Source organism: Hyla sarda, chromosome 6, assembly GCF_029499605.1.
Source record: "Hyla sarda isolate aHylSar1 chromosome 6, aHylSar1.hap1, whole genome shotgun sequence".
NCBI classification, from domain to species: Eukaryota; Metazoa; Chordata; class Amphibia; order Anura; family Hylidae; genus Hyla; species Hyla sarda.
In genome coordinates, this window is record NC_079194.1 from 196,701,667 (window position 1) to 196,715,219 (window position 13,553).

Sequence of the window (13,553 nt, forward strand, 5' to 3'; positions counted from 1 at the left end):
GGAGAAACCCAGGGCCAACCGCACCAGCATATTACACACATATTATGTATTAAAGGGGTACTCCGCTGCTTCCTGCTGCATGTGGCATTCAGAATTTGTGTATCTACATGCTGGGTGTGGCGGCAGTGGCCGTGTTGTCAAACCAGCCCCCTCCCCCTCACTTGTGATGTCAGGCCACACTTCCTACCTTCATGTCTATGGGAGGGGGGCATGGCAGCCTGCCCCCTTAAGGGTGGAACATAGTCCAGCCTAGTGTAAAAAACTAGAAAACATTAAGCCAGTTTAGCTACTTTATGTCAGTGGCCTCAAACCTTGGGCTTTCTAGCTGTCAGGGTGTGTTGAGAGTCACAGGTTGTGAACCTCTGACCTATCCAACAATTTGGACCTGCTTTACTGACTAATCTACATCTCATCTATAAAATGTATAATAAAATATGTAGACAACGTGAAACTGTGTTTTTGCAATGAATTGGGTGCATGAGATTTATTATCATTTCATATTAACTGTAAAAAGATGGATTGGACCTAAAAATAAAACACAGTGCTTAGAATTGAGTGTTAGAGAAATGTGCAGTACCTTATGTTACAATAAAGTCCAAATAAGAGAGGAAGGAGCAGCCCGAATCCCTGTATAGCAGCAGATATCTGCCAAAATATTTCCTGGTAATTCACTAATTAACTTACTGGCAAAAATGTGAATAAAACCACAGCTAAATCTATAATGTTTCTACTTCATTTCTTTAAGTTCAATTATGACGGGTGGCAGCTGTCCAGAGAAATGTTATTATTATGATTTTTACTAGTGGAGACTGATGGCCATTGTGTTGGCCCAGTGTAACCCTTTGAATGCTGTCTTGCTGGCAGTGCAGGGGTTAAAATTTCCTGGGCATCCCTGCAGTGTGTATGTGGGGAAGATCTCTTTAAACACTTACGTTCCCAGCAGCATTTGCCAGCGTGAAATACTCCTGACCAGAAATGTATGGACAGTATTGGCTGGCGTCCCAATTGCACTTTCCGTGATGGGCTTAATTGGAGTGCCTGGGTTAATTCTGAGCCATATTTTTTTATATCAGATGTGTCAGACTATATTGCTCCTCAGCATTAGCAGGCCGGGATTTTGAAGAGGCAGAGTCTATCCTTCAACGGAATGATGTTAAACATAATACCTTTAAATAAGAGCCTTCAATTGATTTCTGGAAAGGGAGGAAAGAAGATCTATACAAATGGCCAAATTACTGCAATGATAGAAAAGAGATACATGTGGAGTTGTGCTATCATCTGCAGATGTGGTGGCAAATGACATTTACTCCCGTGTTGTTCATGTACAAAGGCTATATGGTATAGTATATTGTGCCGTATGTACTACAAGGCATGGGATAGATAAATCTATCAAGTAATGTCCTCCATCTCTCTTGTAAACATAAGAAGACTACAATCCCTAAAGCTTCACCATACTGAATGTTATGTATGATACAAGTGCCGTCCCACGTCACTGATAGACAAGGGCTCATACAAACAAAAAACAATGTTCTTCGAACCTGTATGGCAGCACATGGAGTGCCAAGTTGTCAGTAATACCGGCTCTATCTGCCCCTGTGGGGGTTTTCATAAACCTATGTCAGAACAACCAAGAGGGCATCTAGGTGCCCAGGTTGGCTGAGTAGGTTATATGAGTAGGTAATATGGCCACCCAGCCATCTTCAGCCTAAGGGCATATGTTGTTTCTATAACTTAACCATTAATGTCAATAGGAGTTATGCAAACTGTGTAAGGCGGGGTTCACACTATGGTTTGTCATTACGGTTCCCGTATACGGCTGGGAGGAGGGGTGGGCGGGGCTTAATCACGGCACCCGCACTCAGCCGTATAGGGAACTGTAGTTAATGTATGTCTATGAGCCGACCGGAGTGAACCGCAGCCTCCGGTCGGCTGCTTTTTCGTCCGTATGCGGTTTCCCGACCGCAAGCAAAAACGTGGTCGACCACGTTTTTGCCTGCGGTCGGGAAACCGCATACGGACGAAAAAGCAGCCGACCGGAGGCTGCGGTTCACTCCAGCCGGCTCATAGACATACATTAACTATGGCTCCCTATACGGCTGAGTGCGGGTGCCGCGATTAAGCCCCGCCCACCACTCCTCCCAGCCGTATATGGGAACCGCAATTACAAACCGTAGTGTGAACCCAGCCTAACACAGCCAATTAGGATTTGGATTTCATTACCCGATCATCTCCTCCACCTGCTGAAAACTGTCTGAAAGTGGCCGGGGGGCCATATTTTTATCTAGTGGGAAAATCCCTTTAACCCCTTTCTGTCCTAAGATGTATAATTATGGCACAGGCTGAAAAACATTACTGTGACAGGGCATACATTTACATACTGCCTTTTTAATACTCTATGAAGCAGTGATCGCCCCATAAATAGTGTCTTTGCAAAGCGGACATAATGTATATAATATATACAATACTCTTAGCGCAAAACCTTGCAGTTCTCCCATTACTTGGCATTCAGTAGGCTGTTGGACTTGTCTGTCTTACATATGGAGTTTGCATTCAGAGTGGAGTTAGATCACTTTGAAAACTTTTTGCACTATATATGTAGTCAGGGGTGTAAGGGGTACAGCGGGGCCCTAAAGAATAAACCGTCCCGCAGCTGCAGATAAAAACATTAATATTACGAATTTCGCATTGGTGCTCAATAGCTCTATTTGTTTTACACTATGAGTGGGATTGGATCCCATTATAACAAAGCAGGCCTCTGATTACATATGAAAAAGAGGTGCCTTTAATTCACCAGCGGAATGAAAGACCACTCTTTTTGCATACCGTATATACTCGAGTATAAGCCGACCTGAATCTAAGCCGAGGCCCCTAATTTCAACCCATAAAAACCCAGGAAAAGTTATTGACTCGACTATAAGCCTAGGGTGGGAAATACATCATCCCCCCATGTCATTACCCCCCCCCTTCATCATCACCGCCTGTCATCATCACACTGTCATCATCCCCCCCTTCATCATCACCCTGTCATCATCCCCCCCCTTCATCATCACCGCCCATCATCATCACCGCCTGTCAATACCTTCAGTGGTCTTCAAAATGCGGACCTCCAGATGTTGCAAAACTACAACTCCCAGCATTCCCATGCTGGGAGTTGTAGTTTTGAAACACCTGGAGGTCCGCAGGTTGAAGACCACTGCTGGGTCTTCGTCATCATCCAGACCCCCCCCCCCCCCCTTTTTAGTTTTCTACTCACCTCCCCTCGGTGGGAAGGAAGGGTGAGCTGGTCCGGGCCATCTATGCTGCAGGGACCATCTGGTGGGGAGGGTATGCAGTTCCAGGCGGTCCATTTTCACCGGGAGACCCTTTTTTCTGCTCCGTGCCCGGCCCTGGACTAGTGACGTGGCCCTGCGCATGAACGTCCCTGTGCGTCGTCGTCAAGGCAATGTCACTAGTCCAGGGCGGACCTCTGGATGTTTCAAAACTACAACTCCCAGCATGCCCGGACAGCCCTCAGCATGCTGGGAGTTGTAGTTTTGAAACATCTGGAGGTCCACAGGTTGAAGACTACAGAAAGGGATTGACAGGCGCAGAGTTCACTCGAGTATAGGCCAAGGGGGGCGTTTTCAGCATGAAAAATCGTGCTGAAAAGCTCGGCTTATACTCGAGTATATATGGTATATTGCTGAATGCTGTCTAATTTTAGACATTTTTGTGTAGTGTCAGGGCTCCAGCCATCCCCACATTATGAACCACAATGGTCTATATGTATTCTTTTGTCCTTTGTTCTCACTGGATCTGTTCCTGAGCCATATTGCTACCACCTTTGATGTACAGAATATTTTGATAGAAAATGTTATTTAACTTTCCTCTATTATCAACAACAATCTTGTATATTATTATGATCTAGTATGTGAATCTGCACCTCAAACTCAATTCTAAAATGTATCCAGAAACACACAGGCTGCTTTCCTAAGTCTTATCTCAGTCGTATTGTACAATAAGCTCTGTCCATTTCTAATAGCTCAGTAGAGCCCGATGCCGCACTGATATTCATCTATTCTGGATACAATTAACACAGTAGCATTCAATTGATACATATCTTTTCTCTTCTAGCAACAAGGAGCTGCCACATCTGTCTACTGTGCGGTCTCCCCCGACCTGGAAGGCCTTGGAGGGATGTACTTCAACAACTGCTGCCGCTGCTTGCCTTCACAGGAGGCCCAGAGAGAGGAGACGGCAGAGGCCTTGTGGGAGCTGAGCGAGAGGCTTATCCAAGAACGAGTTGGCAGCCAGTCCAAATAGCAGGGAGCCACCGTTAGGATCAAAACACAGAGTGTGTGCGTGTTAGGAACCTGCCAGCTTTGGAAGCTTTCCAACCCTATCATCAAGAGGGTTTCTATATACCTCTGATACAGATTAACTAGTGTTAAATGGAATAATAGCAGTCACAACATAGTGAAAAATGTTAAGTACTAGTGGGAAATGGGGAATTCTGCAGGGTTAAGAGGGACAATATCTATTTCTTGTTGCTTAGTTAAGCTTATTTCTTTGTCTTATTTTGATTTCTTACTAATTTTAAGGAAAACATCCTTTGGTGAATGAAAATGAATGACAGCAGCTCCACTTTGTAGGATTATTCTGTCTATGATACATGATAATGCTTGCTATACAATTTGATCATCTGATATAAGCTTTATTTTTGTTGCAGTTGGTAGGTAAATAGCCTTAAAGCGTATTCCAGCCTTTAAAATAAATAATATGCTGCAGGGGACGGGAATAGAAAAAAAAAAACATACTTACCCAGTCCTAGTCCCTTGAAATACTCTAAAGGACTTTAGGTGCAGTATCTTGCACAGATTTAATGCACAGATTTTGAACCTGCAGATTTGATGCTGGGGTCAGTCAATTACCGTATTTTTCGTCCTATAGGACGCACCGGCGTATAAGACGCACCCAATTTATAGGATCAAAATCTAAAAAAATAAAGATTCTGAACCCAATAGTGGTCTTCAACCTGCGGACCTCCAGACGTTGCAAAACTACAACTCCCAGCATGCCTGGACAGCCGTTGGCTGTCCGGGCATGCTGGGAGTTGTAGTTTTGCAACATCTGAAGGTCCGCAGGTTGAAGATCACTGGATAGGAGCTAATACTCACGTGTCCCCGCTGCTCCGGACCCGTCACCGCTACCCTGGAAGTCGCTCCATCGCTGTCGCCGTGTCCCCGTTGCTCCGGAACGTCTCTGCTGCCGGCATAATATTAGTATAATGGTAAATGTTAGGATAATATACTGTCCCGTAAAAACTGCTATATTTAACATGTGCTCCGCTTATATACTGGAGACTGCTGATTCAAGTTTTATTGTCTGTACTTTCTTATTCTGTTTGATTCCATTAATAAATACAAGATCCTGCTACAGTGTGTGTCTTATTTATTTATTTTTTAAACAGAAATGTCAACAACACGGGAGATTTACAAAACCTAATGGTTCAATTGCTCTCTCCTCCTGTCATTTGGTAAAACTTATGTGGCAGAGATACGTTAATATAGTTTTCTTTAGTCAGGGTCTGAATGTTTGGATCCTCACCAATCTTAAAAGGGGTACTCCGGTGGAAAACCTTTTTTTTTTTTTTTTTAAGTCAACTGGTGACAAAAAGTTAAACAGATTTGTAAATGACTTCTATTTAAAAAATTTAACCCTTCCAGAACTTTTTAGCAGCTGTATGCTACAGAGAAAATTCTATACTTTTTGAATTTCTTTTTTGTCTTGTCCACAGTGCTCTCTGCTGACACCTGCTGCCCGTATCAGGAACTGTCCAGAGCAGGAGAAAATCCCCACTGCAAACCTATGCTGCTCTGGACAGTTCCTGATATGGGCAGCAGGTGTCAGCAGAGAGCACTGTGGACAAGACCAAAAAGAAATTCAAAAAGCATAGAATTTTCTCTGTAGCATACAGCTGCTAAAAAGTCCTGGAAGGGTAAAGATTTTTTAATAGAAGTCATTTACAAATCTGTTTAACTTTCTAGCACCAGTTGATTTAAATAAAAAAAACGGAGTTCCCCTTTAACCCCTTAACGACGCAGGACGTATATTTACGTCCTGCGCCGACTCCCGCGATATAAAGCGGGATCGCGCCGCGATCCTGCATCATATCGTGTCGATCCCGGCGCTCATCAACGGCCGGGACCCGCAGCTAATACCACACATCGCCGATTGCGGCGATGTGCAGTATTAACCCTTTAGAAGCGGCGGTCAAAGCTGACCGCCGCTTCTAAAGTGAAACTGAAAGTGACCCGGCTGCTCAGTCGGGCTGTTCGGGACCGCCGCGGTGAAATCGCGGTGTCCCGAACAGCTTACAGGACACCGGGAGGGCCCTTACCTGCCTCCTCGGTGTCTGATCGACGAATGACTGCTCCGTGCCTGAGATCCAGGCAGGAGCAGTCAAGCGCCGATAATGCTGATCACAGGCGTGTTAATACACGCCAGTGATCAGCATAGGAGATCAGTGTGTGCAGTGTTATAGGTCCCTATAGGACCTATAACACTGCAAAAAAAATGTAAAAAAAAGTGTTAATAAAGGTAATTTAACCCCTTCACTAATAAAAGTTTGAATCACCCCCTTTTCCCATAAAAAAAATAAAACAGTGTGAAAAAAAACCAAATTAACATATGTGGTATCGCCGCGTGCGTAAATGTCCGAACTATAAAAATATATCATTAACCGCACGGCCAATGGCGTACGCGCCAAAAAATTCCAAAGTCCAAAAAAGCGTATTTTGGTCACTTTTTATACCATTAAAAAAATGAATAAAAAGTGATCAAAAAGTCCGATCAAAACAAAAATCATACCGATAAAAACTTCAGATCACGGCGCAAAAAATGATTCCTCATACCGCCCTGTGCGTGGAAAAATGAAAAAGTTATAGGGGTCAGAAAATGACATTTTTTAAACGTATAAATTTTCCTGCATGTAGTTATGATTTTTTCCAGAAGTGCGACAAAGTCAAACCTATATAAAGTAGGGTATCATTTTAACCGTATGGACCTACAGAATAATGATAAGGTGTAATTTTTACCAAAATATGCACTGCGTAGAAACGGAAACCCCCAAAAGTTACAAAATGGCGTTTTTTCTTCGATTTTGTCGCACAATGATTTTTTTTTCCGTTTCGCCGTGCATTTTTGGGTAAAATTACTAATGTCACTTCAAAGTAGAATTGGCGACGCAAAAAATAAGCCATAATATGGATTTTTAGGTGGAAAATTGAAAGGGTTATGATTTTTAAAAGGTAAGGAGGAAAAAACGAAAGTGCAAAAACGGAAAAACCCTGAGTCCTTAAGGGGTTAAGGACCAAGGATGTACCGGTACGTCCTTGGTCCTGCTCTCCTGATATAACGCGGGGTTACACAGTAACCCCGCGTCATATCACGGCGGGCCCGGCGTCATAGTGAAGCGGCGGCGCCGCCGCGCGCTATTAACCCTTTAGCCGCGCGCTCAGAACTGAGCCGCGTGGCTAAAAGCTAAAGTGAAAGTTGCCGGCTAGCTCAGTCGGGCTGTTCGGGATAGCCGCGGCTAATCGCGGCATCCCGAACAGCTGACAGGACAGCGGGAGGGCCCCTACCTGCCTCCTCGCTGTCCGATCGCCGAATGACTGCTCAGTGCCTGAGATCCAGGCATGAGCAGTCATGCGGCAGAATCGTCGCTCACTGGTTTCCTATGAGAAACCAGTGATCAATGATAAAGATCAGTGTGTGCAGTGTTATAGGTCCCTATGGGACCTATAACACTGCAAAAAAAAAGTGAAAAAAAAAGTGAATAAAGATCATTTAACTCCTCCCCTATTAAAAGTTTGAATCACCCCCCTTTTCCAATAAAAAAAAAAACAGTGTAAATAAAAATAAACATATATGGTATCACCGCGTGTGGAAATGTCCGAATTATAAAAATATATCATTAATTAAACCGCTCGGTCAATGGCGTACGCACAAAAAATTCCAAAGTCCAAAATAGTGCATTTTTGGTCACTTTTTATATAATTTAAAAATGAATAAGTCCTATCAATGCATAAATGGTTCCGTTAAAAACTTCAGATCACGGCGCAAAAAATGAGCCCTAATACCGCCCCAAACACGGAAAAATAAAAAAGTTATAGGGGTCAGAAGATGACAATTTTAAACGTATTAATTTTCCTGCATGTAGTTATGATTTTTTCCAGAAGTCCGACAAAATCAAACCTATATAAGTAGGGTATCATTTTAATCGTATGGACCTACAGAATAAAGATAAGGTGTCATTTTACCGAAAAATGTACTACGTAGAAACGGAAGCCCCCAAAAGTTACAAAACAGCGGGTTTTTTTTTCAATTTTGTCGCACAATGATTTTTTTTTCCGTTTCACCGTAGATTTTTGGGCAAAATGACTGATGTCATTACAAAGAAGAATTGGTGGCGCAAAAAATAAGCCATAATATGGATTTTTAGGTGCAAAATTGAAAGAGTTATGATTTTTTAAAGGCAAGGAGCAAAAAACGAAAATGCAAAAACGGAAAAACCCCCGGTCCTTAAGGGGTTAAGAACTAGCTAGGAAGTGTTTCTCCCTCTCTTACTGCAGGAGACAGGCTCCATAGACTAACTATAGAATCCATTTACTGCAGCAAGATGGGGAGAGGAGCACTTAGTCACATGCTTCTCAGAACTTGTCCTAGCGATCATTGGGGTCTGAACACCCAGATCCTGACTGTTGACAACTTTTGCCATATCTCTATGACATTTTAAGGGGATTTAACTATGTGGGGAAGTTTATTAAAATTGGCATTTTATGTGCTGGTCTTTTGGAAAATTGTACAGGTGCAAGATGTATTTAAGGGGTATTCCAGGAAAAAAAAACTTTTTTTTCTACATATCAACTGGCTCCAGAAAGTAAAACAGATTTGTAAATTACTCTGCAGTTCCCGAGTCAAGCAGAGATGTCAGCAGAGAGCACTGTTGCCAGACAGAAAAGAACAACTCAACTTCAGCAGCTGATAATTATTGGACGGATTAAGATTTTTTTTTATAGAAGTAATTTACAAATCTGTTTAACTTTCTGGAGCCAGTTGATGTATAAAAAAAAAAAATAAAGTTTTTTCTTGGAATACCCCTTTATCGAGAGGCCTGCACATCTGTGGTGCATCTGTGACTCTCCATATGCCACACACAGTTACAAGCTGGCATAGTTTTAGTCTATGCAAATGCCTAGTGGAAGACCATTCCCCCCGTACTAATCCCTATCCACTTTTTTAGACTGCCAAATGTGGTGTAAAGATTTTGCTCATTTCTAGAACACATTTAATAATGAATAATTGCTGGTTATTTCAGATTTGTTATACTTTCTGGGTTTTTGTAGCAAATTGCTGGTGTAATTTGTAAAGAAAAGATCCTGGTTCAAATGAAAGGTCCAAAAGTCCATATTTGTTGCTGGATTTACCAGCAGCATCATAGTCCTACACCCGCAGCTTATAAGCATGCCTATACTATATACTTACCCGAAGAGAGAAAGTGCCCCTGCTACTTAGGTCATCTTCCAGTGATAATGAAGGGTCCATAATACAAATCATTAGTCAGACCACACATAGAATACTGTGCAGGGACGTGCACAGACATTTTGGAGGGCAGGGGCTCAAGTAAAAAAAGAGGGCACTTCTCATAATTTAAAAAGCGTCTGCCAGACTTAATGGGCAGATGTGCTGCGGCCCAGGGATACAGTGGACTCCCGGACAGGCCTCCTCAACATTCCTATCCCCCAAAAAGGTTGGTGTTTTCGTAAAATCGAGTCAAGAACAGTTTCTATGAAGGTCTACCATGTGTATATACACTTTGGCTGTGCTACCAGTCTTATTTACAGAAAACATGTGACAGCTGCCCTATAATATACTGTATTATAGAGGAGATTTATCAAAACCTGTGCAGAGAAAGAGCGGTGCAGTTGTCCTTAGCAACCAATCAGATCGTTTTGCAGAAGGCTTTTCCTCTGCAAAGGTTTTAATAAATCTCCCCCTATATGCCCCCACCTGAGCTCTATATGACAGCACCCATCCCCAATCACCCAGCACCCATCCCCAATCACCCAGCACCCATCCCCAATCACCCAGCACCCATCCCCAATCACCCAGCACCCATCCCCAATCACCCAGCACCCATCACCCAGCACCCATCCCCAATCACCCAGCACCCATCACCCAGCACCCATCCCCAATCACCCAGCACCCATCACCCAGCACCCATCCCCAATCACCCAGCACCAATCACCCATCACCCACCATATGCAGGAATCTCCACACAGCTCTGGTTCTTACACTGAAGAGATGGACAACACACTAATATATGGTTATATGCTGCAATATACTAGAGTTGGCAAAAAAAAAGAATTATAAATATACAAAGACGGCCAGGCATAGCACAGCATACAGGATGGAGACAGGGAAGCTCCGCCTCCATTGCGCACAAGACTGACTTTGCATACTAGCAATGTGGGGCAATACCTAGAAAACGGGAAGACCAATTTTTGTATACTGCACTGTAACCTAGTGTATTGGGTTTAGTGCGAGTAAACAGCCTGTCAGTTTCCCTTTAACCTCTTCAGGACACAGGGCGTATGGATACGCCCTGCATTCCGAGTCCTTAAGGACCGAGGGCGTATCCATACGCCCGTGGGAAAGCCGGTTGAGGACCGGAGTCGGATGCCTGCTGAAATCATTCAGCAGGCACCCTGGCACATCGCCCAGGGGGGTCCTGAGACCCCTCCATGTCGGCGATCGGAGAAAATCGCATGTCAATTCAGACATGCGATTTTCTCCAATTCCGGGCTGATCGGGTCTCTGGTGACCCGATCACCCGGAAAATAGGGCTGATCGGAGTTGTCAGCAACAGCCCCGATCAGCCTAAAGGATAGGAGTGAGATCGCAAAGCTGCGATCTACTCCTATCCCCTGCCATTACTCAGAACGGAGTTCTGACCAATGGCAGCGCAGGACAGGGGGTTGCCATGGCAACCTTCCGTTCTGCCCGCCCCTGGATGTCGAGGGGCTCTGGGAAGAAGATGGAGGCCGTACCTGCAGGAGAAGATGCCTGGAGACCTGGGATCTTCGCTGGAGCCTGCAGGATCCTGATCAGGTAGGGAATCGACAGTGGGGGGGGGGGGGGGGGGGGGATTGAAAGTGAAAGTAAATCGATCTTAACTGTGGCAACCACTAGGGGGGGCCAAACTGCAACTCCCAGCATGCCCTGAGAGCCAAAGGCTGTCTGGGCATGCTGGGAGTTGTAGTTTTGCAACATCTGGAGGGTCACAGTTTGGAGACCACTGTTACAGTGGTGCCAAACAGTAGCCCTCCAGATGTTGCCAAACTACAACTCTCAGCATGCCTCGACTGCCCAGGCATGCTGGGAGTTGTAGTTCTGTAACATCTGTCCCTTCAGATTTAGCAATTTTCATGACATTTTTGAAAATTGCTGCTCTACTTTGAAGCCCTCTAATTTTTTCAAAAAGCAAAAATATGTCCATTTTATGATGCCAACATAAAGTGGACATATTGTATTTGTGAAGAAAAATAAATTTTTTTGGGAATATCCATTTTCCTTACAAGCAGAGAGCTTCAAAGTTAGAAAAATGCAAAATTTTAAAAATTTTCATGAAATTTTGGGATTTTTCACCAAAAAAGGATGCAATTAACGCCGAAAATTTACCACCAAAATAAAGTAGAATATGTCACGAAAAAACAGTCTCAGAATCAGAATATTCGGTAAAAGTGTTTTCGCGTTATTAATTTATAAAGTGACGGTGGTCATAATTGCGAAAAAGGGCTCAGTCCTTAAGGTGAAAAAGGACTGCGTCCTTAAGGGGTTAATTATATACTGTACCCCCCTTAATTCCCTATATACTGTGCCACCATTCATCTATTAATTCCCTATACACTGTGCCACCATTAATGAACTATATACTTTGCCACCATTACGCTAGATTTAGACTACAGAATCTCCAGGCAGAACATTTCCGCCCGGAGATTCCGAGTGCGGCCAGCGCCGGCTGAATCAGTCGGTGCTAGGACCGTGCGGACACTGCAGTCTCCAATAGACTGCAATGTGTTCCGCGCGGATTTCCGCCTGAAGAAAGAGCACCGCCTTTCTTCAGGCGGAAATTTCTAAGCGGATTTTCTAAGTGGATTTTCCGCTTCACAAATTCCGAAGTGTGAATTTGTGAACGGAAACCCATTCACTACACTAGACATTTTAGCAAGAGGAATTTCTGACGGAAATTTTACGACTGAATCTCTGTCGGAAATTCCTTAGTCTGAACCTAGCCTTAATGAACTATATATTGTGCCACCATTAATGAACTATATACTGTGCCACTATTATTTAACTATACTCTGCCACCACTAAGGGTGCGTTCACACGTGCGTATTTTCTGCTGCAGATCTGCTGCAGATTTGCTTTAGCAGATTTTTCTTCCCATTGTCAATGGGAAGCAAAATCTGCAGCAGATCTGCAGCAAAAATAGGCACGTGTGAACGCACCCTAAGGATCTATACACAGTGCCCGCATACATAAAAATATAATGTTCCAATATAATGAAATATATACTGTGCTTCCATAAATTCTCTATATACTGTGCTTAAATTCCTCCAATAATTCCCTAATAATGTGCTTCATACAATACATACAAGCACATAACATAAAGGCACATACAGTACACAGGTAATATACACACATACAAAGAGACACTTTGACACATACATACAGGTACAAATATACATTAAGGAACGTAAATACACAGACACAAATATAACATGGAATATATACTAAAAGATATAGCCAATAAGCACATCATACATACAGGTACACAGTGGCGTTGCGACCCGGGTGCGGGGGGTGCGGCCCGCACCGGGTAACACCAACCTAATGGGGTGACACCAAGACGCTCCGCAGCACCCCCCCCTCCCCAGCTACACAGACACCCCCCCATCTGTGCCCGACTGGCCTCCCATCCGTCAGCACCCCCCCCTGCGCTGTGTGTGCGGTGCGCCCGTCTGTCAGCAACCCCCCTCTTTCACCTTCACTGTGCGCCCGACCGTCATCACCCCCCCCTCACCTTCACCAGCACTGTGCCCGTCCACCGCTCCCACGTCTGCGCCGGCCTGACGTCACACCGCATGGGAACGGAGTTCTGACCAATGGCAGCGCAGGACAGGGGGTTGCCATGGCAACCCCCCGTTCTGCCCGCCACTGGATGTCGAGGGGCTCTGGGAAGAAGTTGGAGGCCGTACAGGAGAAGATGCCTGGGGACCTGGGATCTTCGCTGGAGCCTGCAGGATCCTGATCAGGTAGGGAATCGACAGTGGGGGGGGGGAATTGAAAGTGAAAGTAAATCAATCTTTACTGTGGCAACCACTAGGGGGGCCAAACTGCAACTCCCAGCATGCCCAGAGAGCCAAAGGCTGTCTGGGCATGCTGGGAGTTGTAGTTTTGCAACATCTGGAGGGTCACAGTTTGGAGACCACTGTTACAGTGGTGCCCAA

General features: G+C 44.4%; 1 protein-coding gene across 1 annotated transcript in view; it reads left to right on the plus strand.

Moving 5' to 3' along the window:
* The window catches only part of WWOX (WW domain containing oxidoreductase), a 1,139,839-nt gene extending 1,134,427 nt beyond the window's left edge, over positions 1-5,412 (plus strand). Inside the window, exon 11 of the transcript XR_008845171.1 lies at positions 4,114-5,412. The gene's annotated coding sequence lies outside the window, so the exon portion shown is untranslated. The remainder of the gene's footprint in view (positions 1-4,113) is intronic.
* The last annotated feature ends 8,141 nt before the right edge of the window (positions 5,413-13,553 follow it).